Raw genomic sequence first — 22,947 nt, forward strand, 5'->3', positions numbered from 1 at the left:
AGAAAGGAATTTTAAATAATTTCTCACAACTCTGAATGGCCTTTGTCAATATTTCCTTGTTTGTTTCACAAAGTTTAGCATAAAATTGTTACATAGCTTTGGTGGGTGAATGAATTATTGACCAATGCAAAGCAAAACGACCAGAGTAGTGCCTCAGGTCAGACACTGACATTATATAAGCTCTGTACTGTCCAGATTATGCACATCAGAAAAATTAGAGACTTCCGTTTACCTTCTGGTACATCAGCAACACACTGCTTTTATTGCCCCGTACAAAAACATTTCATTTCTTTCAATTAGCATAAGATTGAGAAGGTGCATCTTGAAGAACTACTAACATATCTGGGGTGGTCTGCTCATACTAATAGTCTCTTAACTGAAGCCACAATATCAACCCTGATAGAAAATGGGGAATGAACTGACTTTCTCAAGTTCTTCACAATATTTTTCTTTCCCATAATAGAACCTGTTCCAAAAACAGTTCAGAACTGGAAAAAATAGAATAAAAACAATGTAGTTTATAAAGGTTATCCTCATTTACTGTTCATCTTCAAGGTCAAACATTTTTCTGTATTCCATCAACACAAAGTAGAACATGAATTACTAAAACTAGTATTTCTGGGGAATGTTCACATCGTGTAAGAGAAGACCAGAAAATTCTGCACATTTGCAGCTACATGAGGGTAGATTAAAATGGCAAAATAGGTAATTTCCATGACATGGACACATGGGCACTGTCCTTGGTTGACCCTGGCAACATTTCAAAGGGAATCTCTCAAGGATTAACTGTTCAATCAATCAGATTTTATGACATATGCCAACTGGCTCCACAAATGAACTTGCTTGCAATCAAAACATGGAAATAACAATTGAGAAAGTTTTATCTGTTATTGGTGCTTGCAGCAGAACACACATGGAGATGTTACATGCTTTGATGGAAACAACCCTCGTGTTTCAGAAACTCCTTACCAACCTCAGTCTGCAACAACAGTGGACTGCAAACAGCTCTGACATAGGTGCTAGCAGATACATTCATATATGAATGCACCCTCCTGCCCCCATTCTCTGAGTGTGCTGAACCAGAGGAAATGACAATAGATGCCTTTGCAAACAGAGAACGAGACCCTTTGCCAGGCCACTTGGCAAGCACATCTCCTGTCAAGACTCAGCAGGTTGTGTATGTGCTAAACATGGAGGCAAGAAGTAAGAGGCAGTCTGAATAGACATCTTGTGTCAGTAACAGCACCTGTCTTACTCCTAATACAATAAGTTTATGCCTATGAGCTCTCATTAAGGCTGCATGCACCTAAAAATTGCAATTGCATGCAGTCATACTAAAGAGACAGTCCTGTCCCCATGGAGCTTGAAACTGAAAGATGAGAGCAAAGAAGCACAAAGAAGCCAAGAAACAATACCCCCAAATCAGTTTCCAAATAATAGCAGTTATCAGACTGCTAGAAATACAAGACTTTCTACCAGCCCTTTTTTAGGGAGTAATTTTACCAAGAGGAGGGAGAGAAATCAACTATTAATCCAGCTCTGCACTATTGCCTCAGTAAGTATAGAGCCTGTCACAACTAAACAAGGTGTTTTTTATCTTACAAATAAAAGTGATGCAATAGATTTCAGGCAATGTTTGCTTACATCACACTTCATTGAGTGAAGGCCCAACCTCATATATTTAATGGCAAATGCACTGGGTAAGAACAGAACAAGCTGTGACAGTCTTATCATGCTCAGAAAAGGCCACAGAGAGCCTCAAGGAAGCCAATCAGCCACTCCTAACAGCTATTTGGTATCACACATCCTAATTCCCTCCCTTGAAAAGCAACAGACAATTGTATTAAAAGCAACAGTAGCAAACAGAGAACAAAGCTTTAAGGGGGGGGAGGGAAAGGTCTGGGGAAAAAAAAAAAAAAAGGGCAGGATGCTGCGGCTCCAAACTGCTCCTTCCTGTATTGGACTTCCAGATCATGGTCCAGCTCAGTGAGCCTGTATAAACCTTCCTACCTTTCTGCTTCAATCTTATCAGGATATAAAGTTAATATACCACACATACAAACAAAGTAAATGTGCTTGTAAAGGATACTACTAACTTACGCAACTTACCCAATTTAGTTTTCTTTAAAATGTTATCAGTCTTCATTCTAACACTTCGCCCATTCTACTCAAGCTACAGTCATGGACAGCAAGGCCTGGATACAAAATAAGATCTGCTCCAAAAGTAATGCCTCCTATTATTCTGGCCCACGATATCAAGGGCAGATGTTGGTTGGATGACAATAGAAGATGAATCACCACCAATATTCTGAAGCATTTTGTTGTCATGTGACAGATTATAGCAGAATGGCGGCCTAACAGAAAGGCATCTTGTCATGAAAATGGGTATGAAACAAGGACACACTGCTGAATTCCTCTATGCAGAAAAAATGGCATCCATCAATGCTTGCTGAATGTTTACTAAAGGGTGGGTGTGAGCACAGTGATGTGATGGGTAGCAACATGAAAGATGAGCCACCTTCTGGATGTCACACTACAAAATGTAGAGTGTCTCAACCAGTTCATCCATGCAAAAAGGACAATGACAGTGACTAAGATGAAAAAGTGTTTTGCAGCTGAGAAATTACTCCATCAAAAAGTGTTATTGTGCACTTCATATCTGTTGTAGATCCCATGGAAATAAATAGAAGGCATTACTTTCAGAGCAACCTATGTATTTGACCTGATCAGCAAGTAATAATTCACAGCCCATAACTTGGCCTGGATAACAGCTGTGAAGTCAGCTCTACCTGCAAAACAATAGATTTAATTTAACTGCTTCATCCCTAAATCTGTAAGAAAAGGCTTGAGGACCCTCCAACAACCTCTACAGCAACAGATTTCCCACAGTTTTCTGTGGGAGTTTCCAGAACTCCACCTAGAGAAAGTCAGGCACCTCTGAACAGAACAGCATACTCTCTGCAGCACTATCAAGGACATCAGTAGCAAAGTCAAAGCTCAGGAATAAAAAGAAACATTTACACAACATTGTCTGTATATTTTTATGCCTGCAGTTGATATTAATATCAATTAGAGTCAATGAATGCATTCTCAAAAGACACACACTGAAACATATATTCACTAAATAAATTTGTAATATGAAGATTTGAAGTATGAGCATACGGGATAGAGTAATCAGAGAATTGTTCAGGTAGAATGGAGCCTCTGTGGGTTTCTAGTCCAAGTTCCCACCTCCAAGCATGCCCAGATAGGGAGAAGCAATGAAAATGAAATTCAAATATGCACTGATTCTTTAATCTGTTGGATTAAATGAGAAGTATACCCCTTTATCACTAGAATAAACACTCTAAGAGTCCAGACCTGCCATTAGAGCTTTTTTTTTTTTTTTTTCATTTATGCTTTACCTGATCTTTTCAGGCACGACACAGGCAGACAGCAATGGCTCAGTCTTTGCTCCAGACTCTTACATTTCGGACTTCGCTGAAACTTTGGTGAAGCACCTGAAAAGCTCTGAAAAAGGCTTTTCTTTTTATAAAGAAAGTAATTAAGACAGCTATAATCAGAGTTCAAATTGATACACACTCAAGGAATAAAACAGTTTTCTTCACCTCAATATATTTTCCAGCTAAACATCTTCCAGTAAAAACAATGACCTTTTGTTGAATGGTTTCACAGAACCACAGAATTGCAGGGGCTGGAAGAGATCTCTAGAGATCATCGAGTCCAACCCCCCTGCCAAAGCAGCTCTCTAGCCCAGGTTGCACAGGTAGGAGTCCAGACAGGTCTTGAATGTCTCCAGAGAAAGAAACTCCGCCGCCTCTCTGGGCAGCCTATGCCAGTGCTCCATCACTGCACTGTGAAGAAAACACCCTCACTGTTTCTTTGAAAACTGTTTTGCATAACCATATTTAAGAAATTAATGGAATACATTCAGATCTCTTGTAATTCTACTTAGGCTGCAGTCTCTACAGCTCAGAAACTTGCAGAGGAGGTGGAGAAAAAAGGGGGGTAAAAAAATCAAGCATATTTCAAGTACACTCTTGGCAAATACACTAGATCAAACTGATAAGCTTACAGACTGCTATGCATTCTCCGTCTCTATCTTTAAAAAAGTGAAACAATCACATGGTTCTTCCAAAAATAATATTCAGGGAAAGAATGACTCAAGATAAGAACCCAATTTTATACAAGTTCTGATAGTTTAGTTAGAAATGAAAACCACTGCCTTGTATTCCTGCTGTGCTTTTCTTGTCACCTTACCAGGTCTAAAGCCTCTGTTACTGGAGAGTAAAGAAGCTGAAATTCTTCCCATTGGACAAGACAAAATAGCATTGCCTGCCATGGGAGAGCAGCTATCCTCAGCTCCTCACTAGTGCAAAGAGCAATGCGTCTGTATGAGCTGTGGTTTAGCTGAGAAATCCCCTGGCTAGGATATGTAATCCTTTTTGCTAGGAACACAGATGTCTTCCTGTGGCCCTCCTCTCTTTTCCTCCATGCATCTTCTTGCACATACAGTCAACCCCACCTCCACTACTAGCACTCAAAGACTTGCCAATGCAATCACTCTGCTTCATCATTACTAATTGTTTCCTTACATACATGAAGAAAATAAGGAACAAAAATATATGAAGATTTGCCAAAATCACATGCTACATGTAAGGAAGAAATAAATTTAACTCCTGACCCCAGGACTGATGGAAACTTTCTTTTTCTAAACTTCATTTGGAAAGAGGTTAAACTGGAGAATATTAAAGTGCGGTATTTCTGATTAGGCAAGAAAGGAGAAAGAACACTTGGTGCCTAAAACACCCATCCAGCCAGAGCTTGGCATAAATCCTAAAAGCTCTATGTGTCAGTAGTCCTGCGTTTTTCAGCAAGAGCTCTAATTTCCTCTTCCAAAGTAGACGTGGTCTTATTCTGCTGTGGCTCACAAGCACAGCCCCCATTACTGTGTCTTCCCTACTGGAAGAACAAGTGGAAAACCTAGGTGTCAAGGTGGTATACTTTGATGAGGCTTTCCCTCACTCACTTCATAAAGAAAAATCTCATTAGTCATATTTTAAAAGTAAAAATCTCTACATCAAGCACTCAAAAATGCATGAAAAGTCCAGAGTTTAGGTTTTCAGTGCAAATTAAATTAACCTCATAAAACAAACGTTACAAATCTCATCTCTTTTTTAAGGTGAAGTCTTTCATTGCTTTATTATTTACTTCTCTCCCCAAGAACAATCAAATGCTGCCTGCCAAACCTCAAATGGAAAAACACAGAGACTGTAAAGGTTTTCCAACAAAACAAGACATTTTCCCTTTGTAATATGAACAAAATGATGGTATTTTCTTCTGAGAAGCAACTGATTTAAGTTTGGCTCAAATCCCCCCCACCATCACCTCTCCTGAATGAAGACACCCATCTGGAAAATCTCAGCTGAAGCTATTTAAACTTTGGCAGAGCTAGCACAGACATTTAAAAGCACGACCTTCTGGCTGAAAGTGTTAAGCAACCTTAAGCACAGGTAGAGTTAGATGCCCTGTCCATCACACAAACAGAAGAATGAGATTGTATTAATCTGACGTTTTCACAAAGCAGGAAGAAGACCCACTAACAGTGCTAGGAATCCATTTAATGCCTCTTCTAGCCAAAGCAACAGCATCCTTCAGTTACAGGATTAACAACAGATAGTTGCACATTTCCCTACAACACTTCTGCCAAAGGAACTTGGCCCCAGCCTTCCAAAACTTGTTATACTCTGTTACACAAGCCCAGATCCAGGAAGTCATAAAGTACTCCCTTCTTCAGTGAATGCTGAAGATGGTTTACTCTTGAGTTTTTCTTCTCACATTTTTGGGTTTCGTTCCTTTCATAAGATGAGCTTTGACAGAAGGTCCACTGTTCCCTCCTCTCCTTTCATCCATTTCTTATTTAGCTGGATGTTTGTCCATTTGCTTTGCACAAGAACACGCAGCTACAAAGTTAATCCCCATCTGATCAATAAAACTAAATTTCTTTTATGCATTTGAAAACCACGCTCACTTAACTCAGTCACAGGTTACTGAACCAAATGCAAGAACCTCTAGGGTACTGGATTGCCCATTATCGGTCTTTTTCATCCTCCAGAATAGTGAATATCAATCTTGGTAACAAAGAATTATCCAGAAACTTCTACATTAGAGATATTCAATTAAGACAGATATATAATAAGCATTACTAATAGCTTTGATTTTAAGAAAGCAATTTCAAGTTGAAAGAATTGTATCAAAATCAATAGGAAATGCGAAGATGATGTTCAAGTTCATGGCTCAGGCAAAACTCCTGGGACCCACACATTTGTGAATCAGATCACTAGCACTGGGAACACTGGTGGAGGCCCCTAAGATCTCCCCCCACTACCACTGACATTGCTCAGCAGCCTTAGTGCTGTTTTGTGTATCCACTCAGCAGCCACAAGGTCACTTGGTTGGAGAAGGAAATGTTCAGTTCGTGTTAGCTATAATTAGTCAGCAGGTGTAAGGTATTCTTATACATTACTGCTACAAGCATGAAAGTAGCTGGATGTTCTACAGGGAAAATTATTAATGGCAAGGAAATATCTTCCTTTGAAAAACAGTGTCCTCCTTGCAGTCCAGTGCCCACAGTTGTCCTATATAAAGTGAGATTTAAAAGCATAGCAGGAAGTTCTGCTTTTCTACTTTCCTTTAATGCAGATTTGGTAACTACTGCCCAGATGAACGCTAACCAGTAACAGCTCTTAGAAAATATTAATGTTTAACTGTGAGTATATTCTACATTTACTGTTTTTTGCCAGAAAAAAATAAGAATATTCAACTTTTTTTTTCCCTCAGATTTTATTCAATAATTCTGCTTCCTCTAAGACTGCAATTGTATAAGAAACGGTATATGGAAGAGAGGAAAAAACATGAAATTACCATAATAAAAGGAATCAGTACCCAGCATTTACAAGGGCTGCTCTAAAAGTAATGCCTCCTATTTTAATATATTGGCTCACAATGTCAAAGGTGATGTTGGTGGTATGGTATGATATGATATAGCAATAGAGGTTGAACCTTCCTATCTTGTTGCCATGAGACAGATGGCAGCAGAGAGGTAGCCTGACAAAATAGTGTCTGTCATGGAAGTGTATATGAAGCAAAGGTGTGTCACTGACTTCAGAGGGATCTAGACAAACTTGAGTAGTGGGCTCCGGTGAACCACATGAGGTTCAACAAATTCAAGTGCAAAGTTTTGCATCTGGGTCGATGCAACTCCCATTATCAATACAAACTGGGGAATGAAAGAATTGAGAGCAGCCCTGCCAAGAATGACCTAGGAGTGCTGGTGGATGGCAAGCTGCATGTGAGCCAGAAATGCACCCTCACAGCTCAGTCAACAGTATATCCTGGGCTGCATCAGAAATATGGTCAAGGGAGGTAATCCTGCCCCTCTACTTCACGCTGGTGAGGAGTCAACCTGGAGTACTGAGTCCAGATGTGGAGTCCTCAGTACAGGAGAGACACGGACCTGTTGGAGTGTGTCCAGAGAAGGGCCACAAAAATGATCTATGGAATGAAGCACCTCTCCTAAACAGATAGGCTGAGAGATCTGGGGCTTTTCAGCCTGGAGAAGAAAAGGCTGAAAAGTGATCTAATATAATGGCCGGCCTTTCAGTATCTAAAGGAGAGCTACAGGAAAGAAGGGGAATGACTCTTTAGCAGGGTCTGTAGCAATAGAACAAGGGGAAATGGCTTCAAGCTCAGGGAAGGCAGACTTAGGTAAGATATAAGGAAAAAAATTACAGTGAGGGCAGCGAGGCACTGGAGCAGGTTACGTAGTGTTGATGCCCCATCCCTGGAGACTTTCAAGGCAAGACTGAAAAGGCCCTGGGCAACCTGATCTAGCTGTGGTGTCCCTGTTCATTGCAGAAGAGTTAGCCAAGACAGCCCTCAGGGGTCCCTTTCAACTCTAAGGATTCTATGATTCCATGAATTTCTCCATGCAGAAAAAAAATAGCACCCACTGACATTTATCGACACACACTGAATATTTAAGGAGACCGAACAGTGAGTGTGAACACAGTGAGATAGCATTACTCTTTTTATCTCTACTAGTTTCCATGGAAATAAATAGGAGGCATTACTTTCAGAACTGCCAACGTATTTCTCTTTGTGACACTTAAAATGTGCCGTCTGCTGGCAGCTTGCAATTAGGGTTTCCATAACATAATATGCCATCTCCAGCACACAAGGTTTTTCAGCACACGATGTTGCATGAGCTGTTGGCACTGTAAGCTGCTCTCTATGCATGCTCACAATTTTCTGAGCTGGTTTAGGCAGCAGCAGCAGCTTTTCTACCATTGGTTTCATATGGAAAGCCTTGGTCTGAAAGGAATGTTAGTGGAGCACTCAACAAAACAGGGCTAGTACCCTTCCCACTCACACAATTGCATATTAATGAAAGTGCACTTGTTCAGTTACTACCCTGTGTGCATGTTTTATTTGTTGTCATTTTTAAAAGGGCACTGGACTGTCCATTGCAATGTCTGATATTTATAGAAAATGTTTGTTATATTATACACACAAAAACTCAGATGAGCCTCTACATTTCTGTTCCTACACCTTTTCTATAAATTGTGGCTTCTCCCTAGAGCAGCCAGATTTCCTCACTAGTACTGATCCTCCCACTTTCCTGTGCTGTTGACTGGGAATATACAGAATATAAACCATCAATTATGTATGTATATTCAATTTGGAGATTTCCTATTCCTCCTTCAGACATAGCTGATTTCCATAGAGTTCATTTCTCCATACATTTTTTTTAAGGTATTCTTTTAAAGGTATACCATTCCAACAATGTAATAACTTTGCAAAGGAGAATCCGTATTTATGATTAACAGTACTAAACTTTTGATAGCTGGAGAACCACTTTATTATGAGTCTAAATGATGAAAATACTGCAAAAAACACACACAGAGCTTGACAGATAATACTGTTACTCCAGTACAATAGTTTGCAATTTTGGTTTTGACATAACTTGAATTCAAATCTAAGAATGGAAGACCAGGAATTAATGACCTATTTCTATCCATCTCATCTTCAGCTATTGTTTCATGAAGGGCAACTACACAAAGAAGCAGAATGACTTCTCTCAAATTCACCAAACTACACTGAGTTTCAAAATAAATAATAATCAAGTCATGATTGCCCATTTTCCATCCTTATCAATCAAGAGTCTACATGGTGTAAAGCGTATCACAAATGCCCTAAGTAGCAAAAGCTAGGGTGAAATGTTGCCTCCTTCAGTCTTTCAACATGAACTGAGAGTACTGTGCCTCCTAGTATCAGTTGCTGCATCACTGACACGATTTGGGAACTGTATCAATAGTCCCAGCTCATCAATTTGCCCTTATCAGCCAAATAGTCTAACCAGGCTCTCTCTTAGCTGTGCTGTAGGCCCCCATATTGCAGAAGCTCAAGGTGCAAGCTTGCGGAGTCTAAACAGAATTTGGCAAGATTTGGAGAGCTTTAAATGGTTAACTCCACATCTGCTTCCATATGTTGACTTTAACGTTCTAATTGAAAAAATGAGAAGCTGTAAACTGGATGATAAACATGGACATCGACTTTTAACGTTCCTCTTAATTCACCACCATTGGTTAAGCAAAAAGAAGAATTCCAGATTACTACTTTATTTTTAGATATTGCTTGCTCATGAGCAACCTCGTATCCTCAATTGTGGGTTTGGGACTTGAAAAAGTTACACCGCAGACTGCAATTACATTTTGCAGCTGTTCTAGGTATAATATTTTAATGTTATATCAAAGGGTACATTGTACTGATCTCTACATTACACCAGCAGATGTGCAAAAGTAGTAATCTATAATCTTTTTCAGAAAAGAGAAATGTGTTAGAATTTCTTTGTCAGAAAGAAGTTATTCCTGAGGAAAAAAATAAAACAGATGATGATAACTACAAAGGGGAATAGAGAGATTATAGAGAAGTGGTGAAGTTCAGCTGCTGCTCTCATCATCTCTGTGGCTGCTGGATGGAGCTATAATGAAGAGGCAAATAGACATATGCTCCTAAGGGCTACCTGGCAGGAAACATGAACCACTGGGTTCTTGTTTTACATGTGGGCAGGTGAACTCACCTTCATCAAGGCCGATTATAAAATATTGTGTGCACTGGGGAAAGGCCTGCAGTAGCACAGATTTCTCAAGAATAAACAACAGGATGAGTGATCACTAGCTTTCCTTTACCAATCTGAAGGTATTAGGGTCTGAAATTAATCAAGTCACTGAAAAGCATGGCTGAAACTCACATCTGGGTGTTGAACTCAATCAAACTGAAGAGAGAAGTCACAAATTCTTTCAATAATCGATTCAATTGGTTACAGTAAACAACCAATGGCACATCTCCTGGTGGATATACACACAAACTAAACACCATTTTAGGTTTTCTGCTCTAGTTTCAATAAAAAAGTTGTGGAGCACAATATACATACAGTGAAAGAGTAAAATACAATGGCCTGTAACAGCTGGAGCTCAAGGAATGTTATTTAAATTGTTTCGCTTAGCCTCAGTCTGTGAATGCTCTCATCAAGTTCAAAGAACAGAGAAAAAATTAAGGACAGCTGCTTCTCCACAGAACTCTAACAATATCGTTTATTTCTCTTTTTATTTAAGTGATTTCACCTACAGAACATAAGTAGTCTGGTCCGTAGCACCTAGCCATAAACCTAAACTCCTTGGGGTATAAAAGCAAGTCTACTAAAAAGTGAAAAGTAGCATCCAGCCCAGAAGGAACACAGGCTACCAGTCTTCTCTTTAAGAAATGTATTATTTATGGCCTAGTCTTATTATAGCAACATTCTGCAGATTTTTTTCTGTGTCAGAGCATTTAATAAATGTTGCATATTCTCAAACTGTAGGTGCATGATATCAATAAACTATGCAGTGAACGTAACCTTTGTCTTCCAACTCATGTTTGCAAATGAATTTCTAGCATTTCACTGAACAGGTGAGAAACACAAACTGACATGCAAGTAATGTGGCAATCAGACACTCCGACTTAAAGACTTCAGCAGTGGCTCAAACATATGAAAGAAGCCATTGTAGCCAGTTAAAATAACCTACTGAAGATATCACTTTAAAACACATAATCTGAGAATATGCCTCTTTTTGTATGTGGTAGCTTTAGGTCCAGAAGGAGGATTTTGCACTTTCTCAAGGCAAATATAATGAGCTCACAGAACAAATAATAAAATACATCTAATTGAACTCATTGATGAAGCCAAATAAAATCTTAATCATATCAATATCTCTGATCATATCTATGCCGATGACCTGTGAGTCTAGATGCTTTTTGCTAAATACCAGAAGCCAACCACACACAGCTCATCACATTATAAAAAAAATGTAGAATCTAATCACAAAGCAAACACTCTGCTATAGTATCTCTGTAGAGCAAAAGAATACTGAAATGCCAGGGCCCCCTATCAAGATATGCATGAGATCGCCATCGACATCTGCTGGGGTTCAGCACGCAGCAGAAGAACAGGATGTAGCCTCAGAAAGTGAACAGCTTCAGAGTTCTTATTTAGATTCATTTTAATCACTTAGATTTTAATTTCTTAACATGAAAGGTGCTTTTCTTAAAACACATTACATGTTGTCATAATGGACTACAGCCCCTTTTCCTTGTACTTTGCACTTACTGAAGGCTGAGTAATATGAACCTAAACATACCCTTTCCCTTAAAAAAAAAATCTGGATATTCTCTCTATCAGCAAATAAAGATAAGAGCAGTATGCTGGAAATGCCAATTTTACTGCATATTTCAGGACGTGATAATACACTTTTCCTAGCAAATTCTCTTTTCTCTACCCAAAAGTCAGTGAGACAACTCTGCTCTTTTCCCTCACAAAAGGCTGGAATTTTCTGAAAATATTAATTACAAAACTATCTCTGGCAATTATTGCAGATCTACTACATCTCATGAAGTACGAAAGTTGCAGTTATGGCAGAGTGGAAAATTAACACTCATTAGTGGTGGGAGATCTTTCAAGAAAAATAAACTTATGCAAGTCCACATGAAAATGCTAAAAAGTTTGAAGAATGTGAAGCAAGTGTTTTTCTACCTATACAAAGCTTCATAATCAGCCAAGAATTCCACTTGAAGGGCTGGAGTCTAAAATGATTGAATATATGACATTTACAAATAAAAGCAGCTGGCTAAGAGTCTCTTAAAACTAATCAATTTTCCAATACATTTTATTATGGTTGTCAAAAAATCCAATGATGTACGTTAGTAGTGTGTAGCTATAAAAAACCCACCATGATAGATGTATAATCTTTGCTTATTTGAAAGTTCGACAGTTTCCCTTGATTAAAATAAGAATAACTTCATTATGAGTATTAAGGATTGCCTGATGAGTTATGAAAAGTTTATGATTTTTCATTTATACTTTATAATCTTAACCACATTGTCTCACTTATGCATAATCCATCAGCCCAGGTGACAAATAGTCTTCTATATTTGCACACTAGGAATACACAAGGAGCATACAGTAATAGCAGCTGGAACTACAAACGCCGCTGTCAATCAAACTGGTTGGCATAGGACCATATTTCTTGTCACCAAGAGGCTTAAAGCAAAGAATCTGTGCCTAATTCTCTTAAACCTTACAGGTCAAAAGGTTTTAAAATTATTTTTGACACCATTTCTTTGCTTTGTCAACAGGCCTGAGTACTTTTTAACATGTAAAGGATATCAAAAAGCTGTTCATCGGAACAGTCTGGCATTAGTAATTTATGGGTTTCAAGACCATTGGCACAACCACACGCCATCCTGTAATGAAAAGATGGAGATGCGCCTAGAGGACCATAACTTTTATTAATGCAAAACTTCCAAAGCAAGCATCCGTGCTGCAGGAAGCCAGCAGCTCCTGCAAGCACAGGGATGTCCATGTGCCTTGTCCCAAAGTACTTCCCAGGATTTGTTATGAAACTTCCCCCTTTTTGTTCTGGGGTACAGGATCTGTAAGGAATTGTATTATACAACTAAGAACATTGTATTAAAATCAGCTCCTTCCAATGCAGCAGAGCTGATGTCCTGGTGCCACCAAAATCAACAGCACTGTATGCACAGGCAGAGGTGGTGCTGAGAACGGTGCCCATGCCCCTGCCCCTTGGCACTGCTACAGAGCTCTCCTTGCCAAAGACAACATTTGTCACAGCTTCTGGCAGCATGCGCGTCATTTACCTAGACTCGTTCCTAGGCTTTCCCAAATGCTAAACTTTGAAATAATAAATAAGTAACAAGAATAAGTAGGCTGGAAGCCCCCAGTTCTGCTGGAGCAGGTAACTCACTGTTTTTCCCCACCTTCACAAAATTTAGTTCTCCCATCTGTCTAACCGCTCAGCACAGGCTCTGGAGCAGAGGGAAAAGGAGGAGGCTGCCAAAAGGACAGCTCTGTGCAACCCCCAGAAGTGCTCTGGGGCTGAATTTTGGCCTATAGCCCAACACTCACAAGTACCACTGGCTTCAACTCCATCAGATGAAATATTATCGTAAGGTTATTTTCCTCCCTGCACTGTATGCATGCACCAAGTCTGGTTTTTATTTTGATTAAGGGAAAGGAAGCTGCATTCAACAACACACACCAAATCTCCTGATAAAAGTAGTGCATTTCCTCACAACATATGCACAGGGACATGAGTATCTAAATAAACATGGACTAAATAAAAATTGTCATGAGAGACAATGAGCTGCAGAACACTACTGCACACTAGGATCATGGCTCACCATTTACATCACCTTCCTTGGCTTTAGCAAGAAGCTTTGTTCACGTGTCCACAGAACAATGACTGCTGCTAGCTCAATCCCCTTGTTGCCCTGATTTTCCATGTCAACTTGCTGCCTTGAAATTCAGAGAGCAGCCATGTGCACCTCAGGTCTCACAGTACACAAATAAATGGACATGAATCTCACCCCTAGTTCTGACCTCTGCAAAGGCCACAACCGATCTGTCAGGATTTGGTAAGTGATAGATAACAGCCTTTCTCCAAGAGTGGAAAAAGAGAGGGAAAATAGTGCATTTTCCATAGTGGGAAGCAGGACATATGAAAGGCAGAGATAGAGGATTCCCACCAACAAGTGAGGTGAAAAAGATAAAAATGTCTTGGAAAAGGAGACCACAAAATTCATACAAAGCAGGAGAAAGGCTCTCAATGAGAGCAGAAACAGTCCAGGAGAAAAAAAGACAGCAGCCCTACAATAAACCCATTCCAATTTCAACAAAAGGAAGTAAAGAATTTTCTACTATTCCTTGAGTACAAAAAAAAAAAATCTGATGTTTACAAGGTAATAAGAACATCTCTCTTGGTAGTGGATTACAAAGTTAGTGAAACTCAAGTAATCTCTGAATGCTTTGAAGGTTTTCCTTCTCTCCTCTTTAACACTTGTTTTTGATACTATCTTTTTGTTCCTATTCCTGGTTTGGGTAAATCTTCCTTTTTCAAGGAAATTTAAGCCACCATAGTAGAATTACCTCCCTTTCACTGAAACTGCAAATGTCTTTTCAACTCTTACCTCTCTTTTTCACTTTTAGCAACTCTATTGAATTCTAATGTACTCCTTTCACCCTTATTAGGTGACCTACCATATTGTTCTGCTTTACTGTAACAAAAGTATACACCTTTCTGCTGATTTACAGCTGAATACATACACATTGCTTACAATAATACAATTTTATACGCAACATAGAGTTGCTCTTGGTTCTTCAGGTCTCTACTCAAAAAATGAGCTAAGGCACGTTTTCCACATTGAAGGAAAGGATAATAACACAAATCAGTAAAAGGGCAATTAATTAGCAACCAAATTACTTTCTGACATGTATGTAAAAAGAGCTGCCAGGGTTTAGAGCTAAGAGAAAATACACAGAATTCCCAAGAAACTGGGAAACAGATTAACGGTCATGTGGTGCCCCTACTTCAGCTTTAGAAATTTATGAGATTTTTTCAATTTTGCGGATGTTTTAAAACCAAACATATGTCAGTCTTGGTTTCTAACTGTGCTTGGAGCTTTCAGGTTTCCCCTCCCAAGATTTCTCTCGTTGGGGAGCTCCAATTGCTTCCAAATTCTCTTCATCTAAGAGTTGGAGCACAAGGTAACAAACAAGGCTTACCAGCAAGAAAATCAAGCTATAAATTGGCAACATCAGCTTTCAGTAATTCCTTCTTAATTTTCTAACTAATTCTGTCTAAATCTCAGCCCTTTCATTTGTCTATGTATGAGATGCTTCAAATACAGAGCACACAGAGAAAACTCCCATATGCAGTAGAGCTGAATAGACTGTAGACATTGCAGCAGGGCTGGCAAACTTGTTACAACAGATTCAACTTTGACTCAGTGTGTGCTGTGAGGGGGGTCTGGGAGCAGGCTTTTATCCAAACCTATTGAATTCTGGTTCAATCTGATGTTTAGGCTGAGGTTTGGACATGTTCTCAGTTTTTTGGGAGTGATTCATCCAAAACTTTAAGTTATCCAGGAAAAAATGTGGGATTAAATTAATCCTGAATGTTAGTATTTAAAAAGGAAAAAGCACGTTTAATATGATCTGAATAGCAGTAGAAACCTGAAGCCTAGGAAAATGATACGTATATGGGAACAATAGCAGAAGTTATTAAGATCACCAGAAACAGTGCATCCAGAAACAGTGTCCAGGAAAGGCATCTCGCATTGCACAGGACAGGCTAAGAAAATAATTCAGATAAATCCTGTCCGTGCTAGGATGAAGTAGTACCCATAGGTGCTTAACCAGGCGTGAACCAAAACAGCCCCACTAAACAGCCAGGTACTCCATAACAGCTGCTTCTTGTTGCACAACAGTACAGGCAAACACAGAGATCCAGTTCCCAATTACTACTCTACTCACATCTCTCAGAACCCACACAGCAAAAATAAAAAAAATTAAAAAAAAATTAAGAAGAAAAGAAAGAACCACAGCACTTTCTAGCCAAGATCCAAGACTTTGGGGTTTGAATCTGGGAGGAAGGGAAGGAAGAGAAGCAAAGCAAAGCCTGCAGTTGGTTTGGGTCTTGAGTAGAAATGAACGGAGAACCAATAAACTACTTAGGTCTTTAAGAGAAGATGGAGTAAAAAGTTTGGAAAGAGATTTCTGATTGCATTGGAAAGATTAAAATGATAACAAAATAAGTTTCAGAAATGGAAAATGGTCTAGGAAAAGGAGACTCCATATCTGCACAACTAATCGGCATTTTTCAGCTGTCTAACCAAACGACAGTTCTGCACTGTAGGTTCCTATTAGCAAAATCACAAGGAAGGATTGGGTGCCAAAACATTTATTTGCACTGCATAGGCACATTAAGTGTTGAAAAAATGATCAGTTTTGTTGATGTTTACATAGGAAATAGTCAAGCTGTGGTAAAGACCTAAGCAATCATTTTTGTTATGAAAAGCAATGACAGGACATTTGTGTTTTAAAAGCATCCAAGTTTATCAGATTATGATTTTTAGCATACTTGTGGTCTTTCCCTAGAGCATATTGTTTGTGTGCATATGCAGCTGAAGTGTTCCTATCCCATCAGCCAAAACACGTGTGGAAGGAGGTACTTTCATTTCTGAGGGTGGCTAACCCTTTACACATTCCATGCTGGGCCCTGGTCTCCCCTAGCAGAGCCCTGCAAGCCACATGAGCCTGTAACTTTTGGCCCAGACCAGTGAGAGATGGGGGAGCCTTGAAATTCAATTTAAGATAGCTCAGGACCAGCAGAGGCCATCTACATACAGGGACTGATTGCCCTCTACAACTCCCTGAAAAGAGGTTGTGATGAGGTGAGGTGAGGCCTCTTATCCTATGTAACTAGCAATAGGATAAGAGTGAATGACCTCAAGCTGCACCAGGGGAGATTCAGATTGCACATTAGGAAAAATTTCTTCTCTGAAAGATTGGTTACACACTAGAAGGGGCAACCCAGAGTGGTGATGGAGTCACCATCCCTGGAGGTGTCCAAGAAACACTTAGATGTTATACTAAATGGCATGGTTTAGTGAGAAATATTGATCGTAGGTGGCTGACTGGACTAGATGATCTTGGAGGTCTTTTCCAACCTTGGTAATTGGGTTTGCCCTCTCTTTTCCATTGAGCTCTCTCAAGCAGTTTGAAAGCATCCTCATCAATTCCCTCCAGCTTCCGCTTCTCCAAGGATGCACAGATTTTGGAAAAAACAACAAAAAAAACACAAAAGCCTGGAAGAGGCTAATATCATGTCGACGGTTGGAGTGCAGGAAGCAGCTTGTCACCTGCCCCTTGACAGGGTAACTAGCACCTCAGAGCAGGCTAAGGACCACATGTGCTCCAGCACAACTTCCCTCCATCCTGCTTTCCTCTCAAAATAAGGCACTATTGCAATTCAGGACTTTTACCCAGATGGACTCCCTAAGACCCCTTCTTCCAACCTGTCAACCTACACGTATTCAGTGTGAAATTTCAGATTCAATCCATTCTTCAGGCTCCTCACCTCCTGGCCCCAAACTCTTTCAACCGAGTACCACAAGTGCTTCCTCCCCCACTGCACAAATCACTAGGTCAGTACAAACAAGTGTCCCCATCTCCAGTTCTGTCCCACTCCAGAGGAATGCAGCTCTGCAGTCCCACGGCTGTGCCATTCCAGGGAGGGGAAGATCGTGTTCCCAACATTGCTCCAACGCTCATTTATCCACTTCTATGAAGTGAAAGCGTGACTGTTTTTTTGTTTTTTTTTTTTTGTTTTTTTTTTTTTTTACTGTTGAAGTGTATCATTTCAGTTTGACTGAAGAAAAGAGGCCAGATTTCAGCTTTAACGCACCACTCAGTTTTTGTACCATTTTACAGGGTGATTTTACAGACTTCTACCTAAATTAAAAAACTGGGAAGACACCTTATGCGTCCCTTGCATGGGAATAAGTAATTGTAATTTAAAGATCCATTTCCGTAGCTCAACTAGGCAAAAGCTCTATCACTTCATGAATTTGGTTTAAGAAAAATAGTAATAAAATGATCCAAAACTTTACCTAGACAAGCAAGGCTCAAGACAAAGTTCCTCTGAAGTAAATTTACTGCCAACATAAAATGCAGATCAGCAGGTGAAGAACCAGATCCAAAGAACTGAATAGGTACCCTACATAAACATGAAAAGAAATCCTCGCTCTCATGTTGAAATCTGTGTTGAAATACACAACTATCAAAACACTACCCAGCCCCATGCCACACAATTATAATGGGCCCAGTGCGAATGTGCAGATTTACAAATCTGTTCCCTTAAGCCAAGCATAAGGCACTACAGATGTTCCTCTGCTCTCACACTTCAGTGCTTGAAGGGAGTTGATCACAAGTGTCTCTCACTATTGGGAAGTTTGGCTCTGTTTTCTGTAGACACGATAAAACTGCTACCAACAGAGTTATCTGGATGATTAGTTTTAAGTAGTACAAGACAACAAGCAACAGCTATTAAGTAACACTGATTCTGCCATCCTCAGACATTTAAGGCAGCTAATAATCCACATTCCCTTACCCGCAGTATAACATCTTCCCAATACTCATAGGCACAGAGGAACATGAACCAAGACATATCAAGAAGATATGTATCCCAGTGAACAAGTTTGGGGCATAAACTCTATGATAATCTTGGATAATAATTTTAAAGCACACATACAAATAACAGTCTTAAGGCCTAGAGCATGAAAAATGAATTTGAAGGTGTTTACACATGTAAATCTGTGCACACAAAGACGACTGTGATGAGACCCCTTTGCAAATCCAATCTATCTGCAATTTAAGTTAAGAAGTAGGAAGGGGCAGCTTTGTTTCCCCTGGACTTGTGAAAAGAGGGAATTTCTTTTTCTTCCCCTCACATATAGATACTCAGTGCCAAATTCCAGAGCCTGAATTAAATTGATATAATTTCAAAAATCCCTCAATATATTAAGTAGCAACATGAAATCTATGAAATTCCAGAACACAGTTGTTCATAGTGAATTATTTTCCTCTCTTTGGTTGAGTCATCAATAGGTTGCTTTCTTCTCCTCATAACTCAGCCAGTGTTGCATTTGCTCCCCAAAAAAATCAAATACCCATTTTCTTCCAACTTAACTGATGTTGATGTTTCCCCCTTTATTTAAAAGACTGGAATGAAAACACAATTTCCGAATGTACTCTGTTCTGACCTAAGTTTCATTTGGTCTGTTTATCTCTCACACATAAGACATCCAATATTATGAATTTGCAGTGAATTTACTACATAACCACTCATACAGAATCACTTGATTTTTAGAGAGATTAAGAACTTTTTTTTTTAATCTCGCTATTCATAAAATCAAAGAGCACAGAGACAAAGCTGATGAAAATGAGGAAATACAGGGAGAAACTCCATCCACAGGACTGGAATTTGAAGCATTTGAGTGTATTTCACACCAGAAGCTACTAGAAGCATTGCTGAAAGAAATTATGGAGTAGCAGACAGTTACAATGGCTATATTTCCTTACATAAATTCAAAACAAAGAGGTTTCTACCAATTTGTTGACAAAATTGTCCAACACCGTAATTGACCACAGAATTATATGCTGTAGGAAACGAGAAAAACTTGAATATTGAAGTGGAATAGAAGAATAAAATATACATGGGTGGATAACTTGATAACAAGAGAACTTTATGAAACATATTGTTCCACAATTAGGGAGGACAGGAAAAAAAAATTACCTTTTATTTTACAAAACACATCATGAACCTTTTAAGTCTTCATTTATCTTGCATATCTCTACTAATGTATTTTCACTGTCATTTCATCATCTGGAAAATACCCCATCATGGAATAACACCACAGAGAAGACTTTGGAAACTATGAAGGAGCTGAAGAGGAATAAACGAGTCCAGACCTTTTCAAATAAATCCTTAACCCTCACCTGTAGTAGAGGGAACAACACAGCTGCTGAAGCTGAAGACTTTAGTAACAGATCTTCACAATGTAATCCTGTCAAATAAAGGATTATAAAGGAAAGTCCGATTGGAAGCTTGGAAGGCATGGAGACTAAGAAAGCTCAGTAGCACTCAATGGAGACAGAGAAGGGTGGAATTAAAACTAGGAAAAGCATAACCCTAAATTTCTAATGTTTAAATAATCCAGGCTTTGAAATGTCTAAGTTCAAAATTGAAAAAGCTGTCGGACAATCTAATGTAAAGGATTAGACTGAACTTGCAACTTAAAATTGGAAGTCCCAAAGACATATTTAATAAATGGATTTAATTGACAAGGAGATAAATTGCTTTTCAGAAGGGGCTGGCAGACTTAAAGAATAGGGAGAAAATGCAGGGTTTTCATGTTGAAACCAAAGTATTAAAAACTCAATAGCGTGTAAATAAATAAATAAAAATCCAGATAGCACAGGCTTTAAGGAAACAGTCAGACCAAGCTTTTAAAGCAGACTGTTATGCTATTTTCACTGAAATAAGTAGTGCTACATTCTAAAAGACTTTTTGAAGCCATGGTGAAAGTTTTAAGTAGTATCTTATGAACAAAGCCAGGCAAACATAAATGAAACAGTGACATTTTTGTTTTCTTGGGGAGGTTTTTGTGCTTTCATTTTTGTTTGTTTTTAAACAGAATTTGATTAACCATAGTACCAACTACAAGAAAAACTAGAAGAAAATTCCACTTCAAATCAAGAATATTTTTTGGAAGCTATTGTTCACCTGAAAATAAGAAATGGGAATCAATACCTTTATACTGAGGATAGAACTAAACACAGCCTTCAATCTGGGCACAAAACAGACAAGCCAGACAAATCATATCCTAATCTCTCCTGGTCTTTAATCCTCTGCATTTCATGCCTGTAGTTTTGGTTCCAAGTCCTGTGAGACCATAAAACACACCTCCAGGGAAGTCCCACCTATGCCCAGAATTAAGCCACATTTTTATTAGGGTTTCTTCCTCCTTTCCTCTACTTGCAGGTGAAATATTACCATTTTCCACTGTCCACTCAAATATTACTTTACTTTGTATGCAGCTTTGTTACAGAAGTAGTGATACCACATGTTCTAAGTCTTTTCCTTCTACTAACGTTAGCAGAGAGTTGCATTCTCCTCTACCTATCCTGCATTTCTACGGCATTCAAACAGAAATTCTGAACATTTTCAGGAACCCATCATAAGTCCAGCCTTTGAAGTTACAGTACACAGAAGCATAAGATCAGGTCTACACTAAATCACCTCAGCAAACTGTCAAGCAACAATAAGAGGTTTGTCACACGAACGATGGAGGCACCCACCATCTGAATACATTTGGCCCCAGCAAGCATCAGTTGCGTAAGTGATTGCTGTGATTCTGAGCAGCTCCCGCTAAGGAAACAACCACAACCATGCATCAGAACATCTCAGGTGCAACTGCACCTTCATCTTCCAAGGCACTGAATTCCAAACTCTGCGCAGCAAAACATGCCATTCGTTGAACGACCTAAGCATTTTCTCACTTTGCATTGTAATTTTTCCCCTCTAAAATATCCAAGTTCTAATGTCATATTTCACAGGATGTGAGATTTCTGTCCCCCCTAACTGATACTCAGTAGTACTTGGGAAAAGGCCAACTATTCTCTTCTCAACTTGCTCATTAGATGTCAGAGAAAAGGTCATGCCATTCAGAGGGAAGCTATCCCTCAAGTTATTTTTGCAGCTCACAGAAGGGGTTTTCCAAAGACCCATACCATCATCCCACATAGTGCATCACCCTCTCACTTCCTTGTCCCATCAGCCAATACACTGTTTATGCACAGCATTTTCAGCTGGTTTAAGTTGTGTCCCCACAAGAAATCAGAAATGCAAATCTGAATGCTCTTGCTCCTAATTACTCTGTCAGCACCACCAGCCATGGAATTATGGATTTAGGCACTCAGATTTACACCAGAGTTGTAAGAAGGAAAACCAAGTGAAACACCTTTAGGAAGAAGCAGTAGGCCACAGAAAACAGAACCAGAGCCCCTAATCTGCAGAGCTGCAGCAGAACAGCACAGTCTATGACATATGTCAATAAGGATATACAAGCGTCCTTCCCTGGATTTACAATGTATATATTAAGAAGCTAGATGGATTTAGCAAAATTGTTGTACTGACAACCTTAAAGCTAACTACATATGTTTTGACATCATATATGGTGTGGCAGGACACCACCATAAAGAGGTGCATTCCAGACAACTCACGCCAGTGTTTTGATTTAGATATGATTTATATTTACTTTTGTTGTGCATTTTTACTAGTGGATAAATAACAAAATAAAACATGTCACATTTTGTTTATTCTTTTCTTGGTTTTCTCATCCAAGCATGCTCTCAGTCTGCAAACATTTAACATTTTCAACATCAGTGCTTTACCACAGAAGACATCTGAAGGTTATCCTCTTCCCTTTACTCTAATAAATTATATAACTTGAATGTTGATCAAAGCACTCTCTCAACTTGAGCAAAGTAATGAAAGAAAAGTTTAAATTAAAATCATTTATATTTCTTCAGTATTGAAAATGGGGGTATGCACAGAGGTTGGGTTTTTCTTGCTTTTTTTTTTTTAATAGATAAAAATCACATCTTCTTTAAAGTTACAGTTAATCACTAGCTGGGAGAGGGTGCAACCCATATGGAATTAAATTTCTCTTTGGAAATCATGTGTTTGCATTCTTCCTATATGATGATTTTTACCACACCAGAAACTTCCTAATTAATTGCAACCTATTTCACTGTACTGAAACAGATGTAAATAAGTATTTTTCTAGTTGTTATAATCATCCTCACTACCCAAGTATGTACAAATTAAAGGAGCACACTAAGAAGCACCGAGCACCTTCAGACTAAACTGCATTCACTACCTCCAGCAGAATATTTGCAGATTTTTCCTGTTAAATGAAGGACAAAAG

The sequence above is a fragment of the Cyrtonyx montezumae genome, unplaced genomic scaffold (genome assembly GCF_038088225.1).
Source record: "Cyrtonyx montezumae isolate F1298 unplaced genomic scaffold, pur_monq_1.0 scaffold_2, whole genome shotgun sequence".
Classification (NCBI taxonomy): Eukaryota; Metazoa; Chordata; class Aves; order Galliformes; family Odontophoridae; genus Cyrtonyx; species Cyrtonyx montezumae.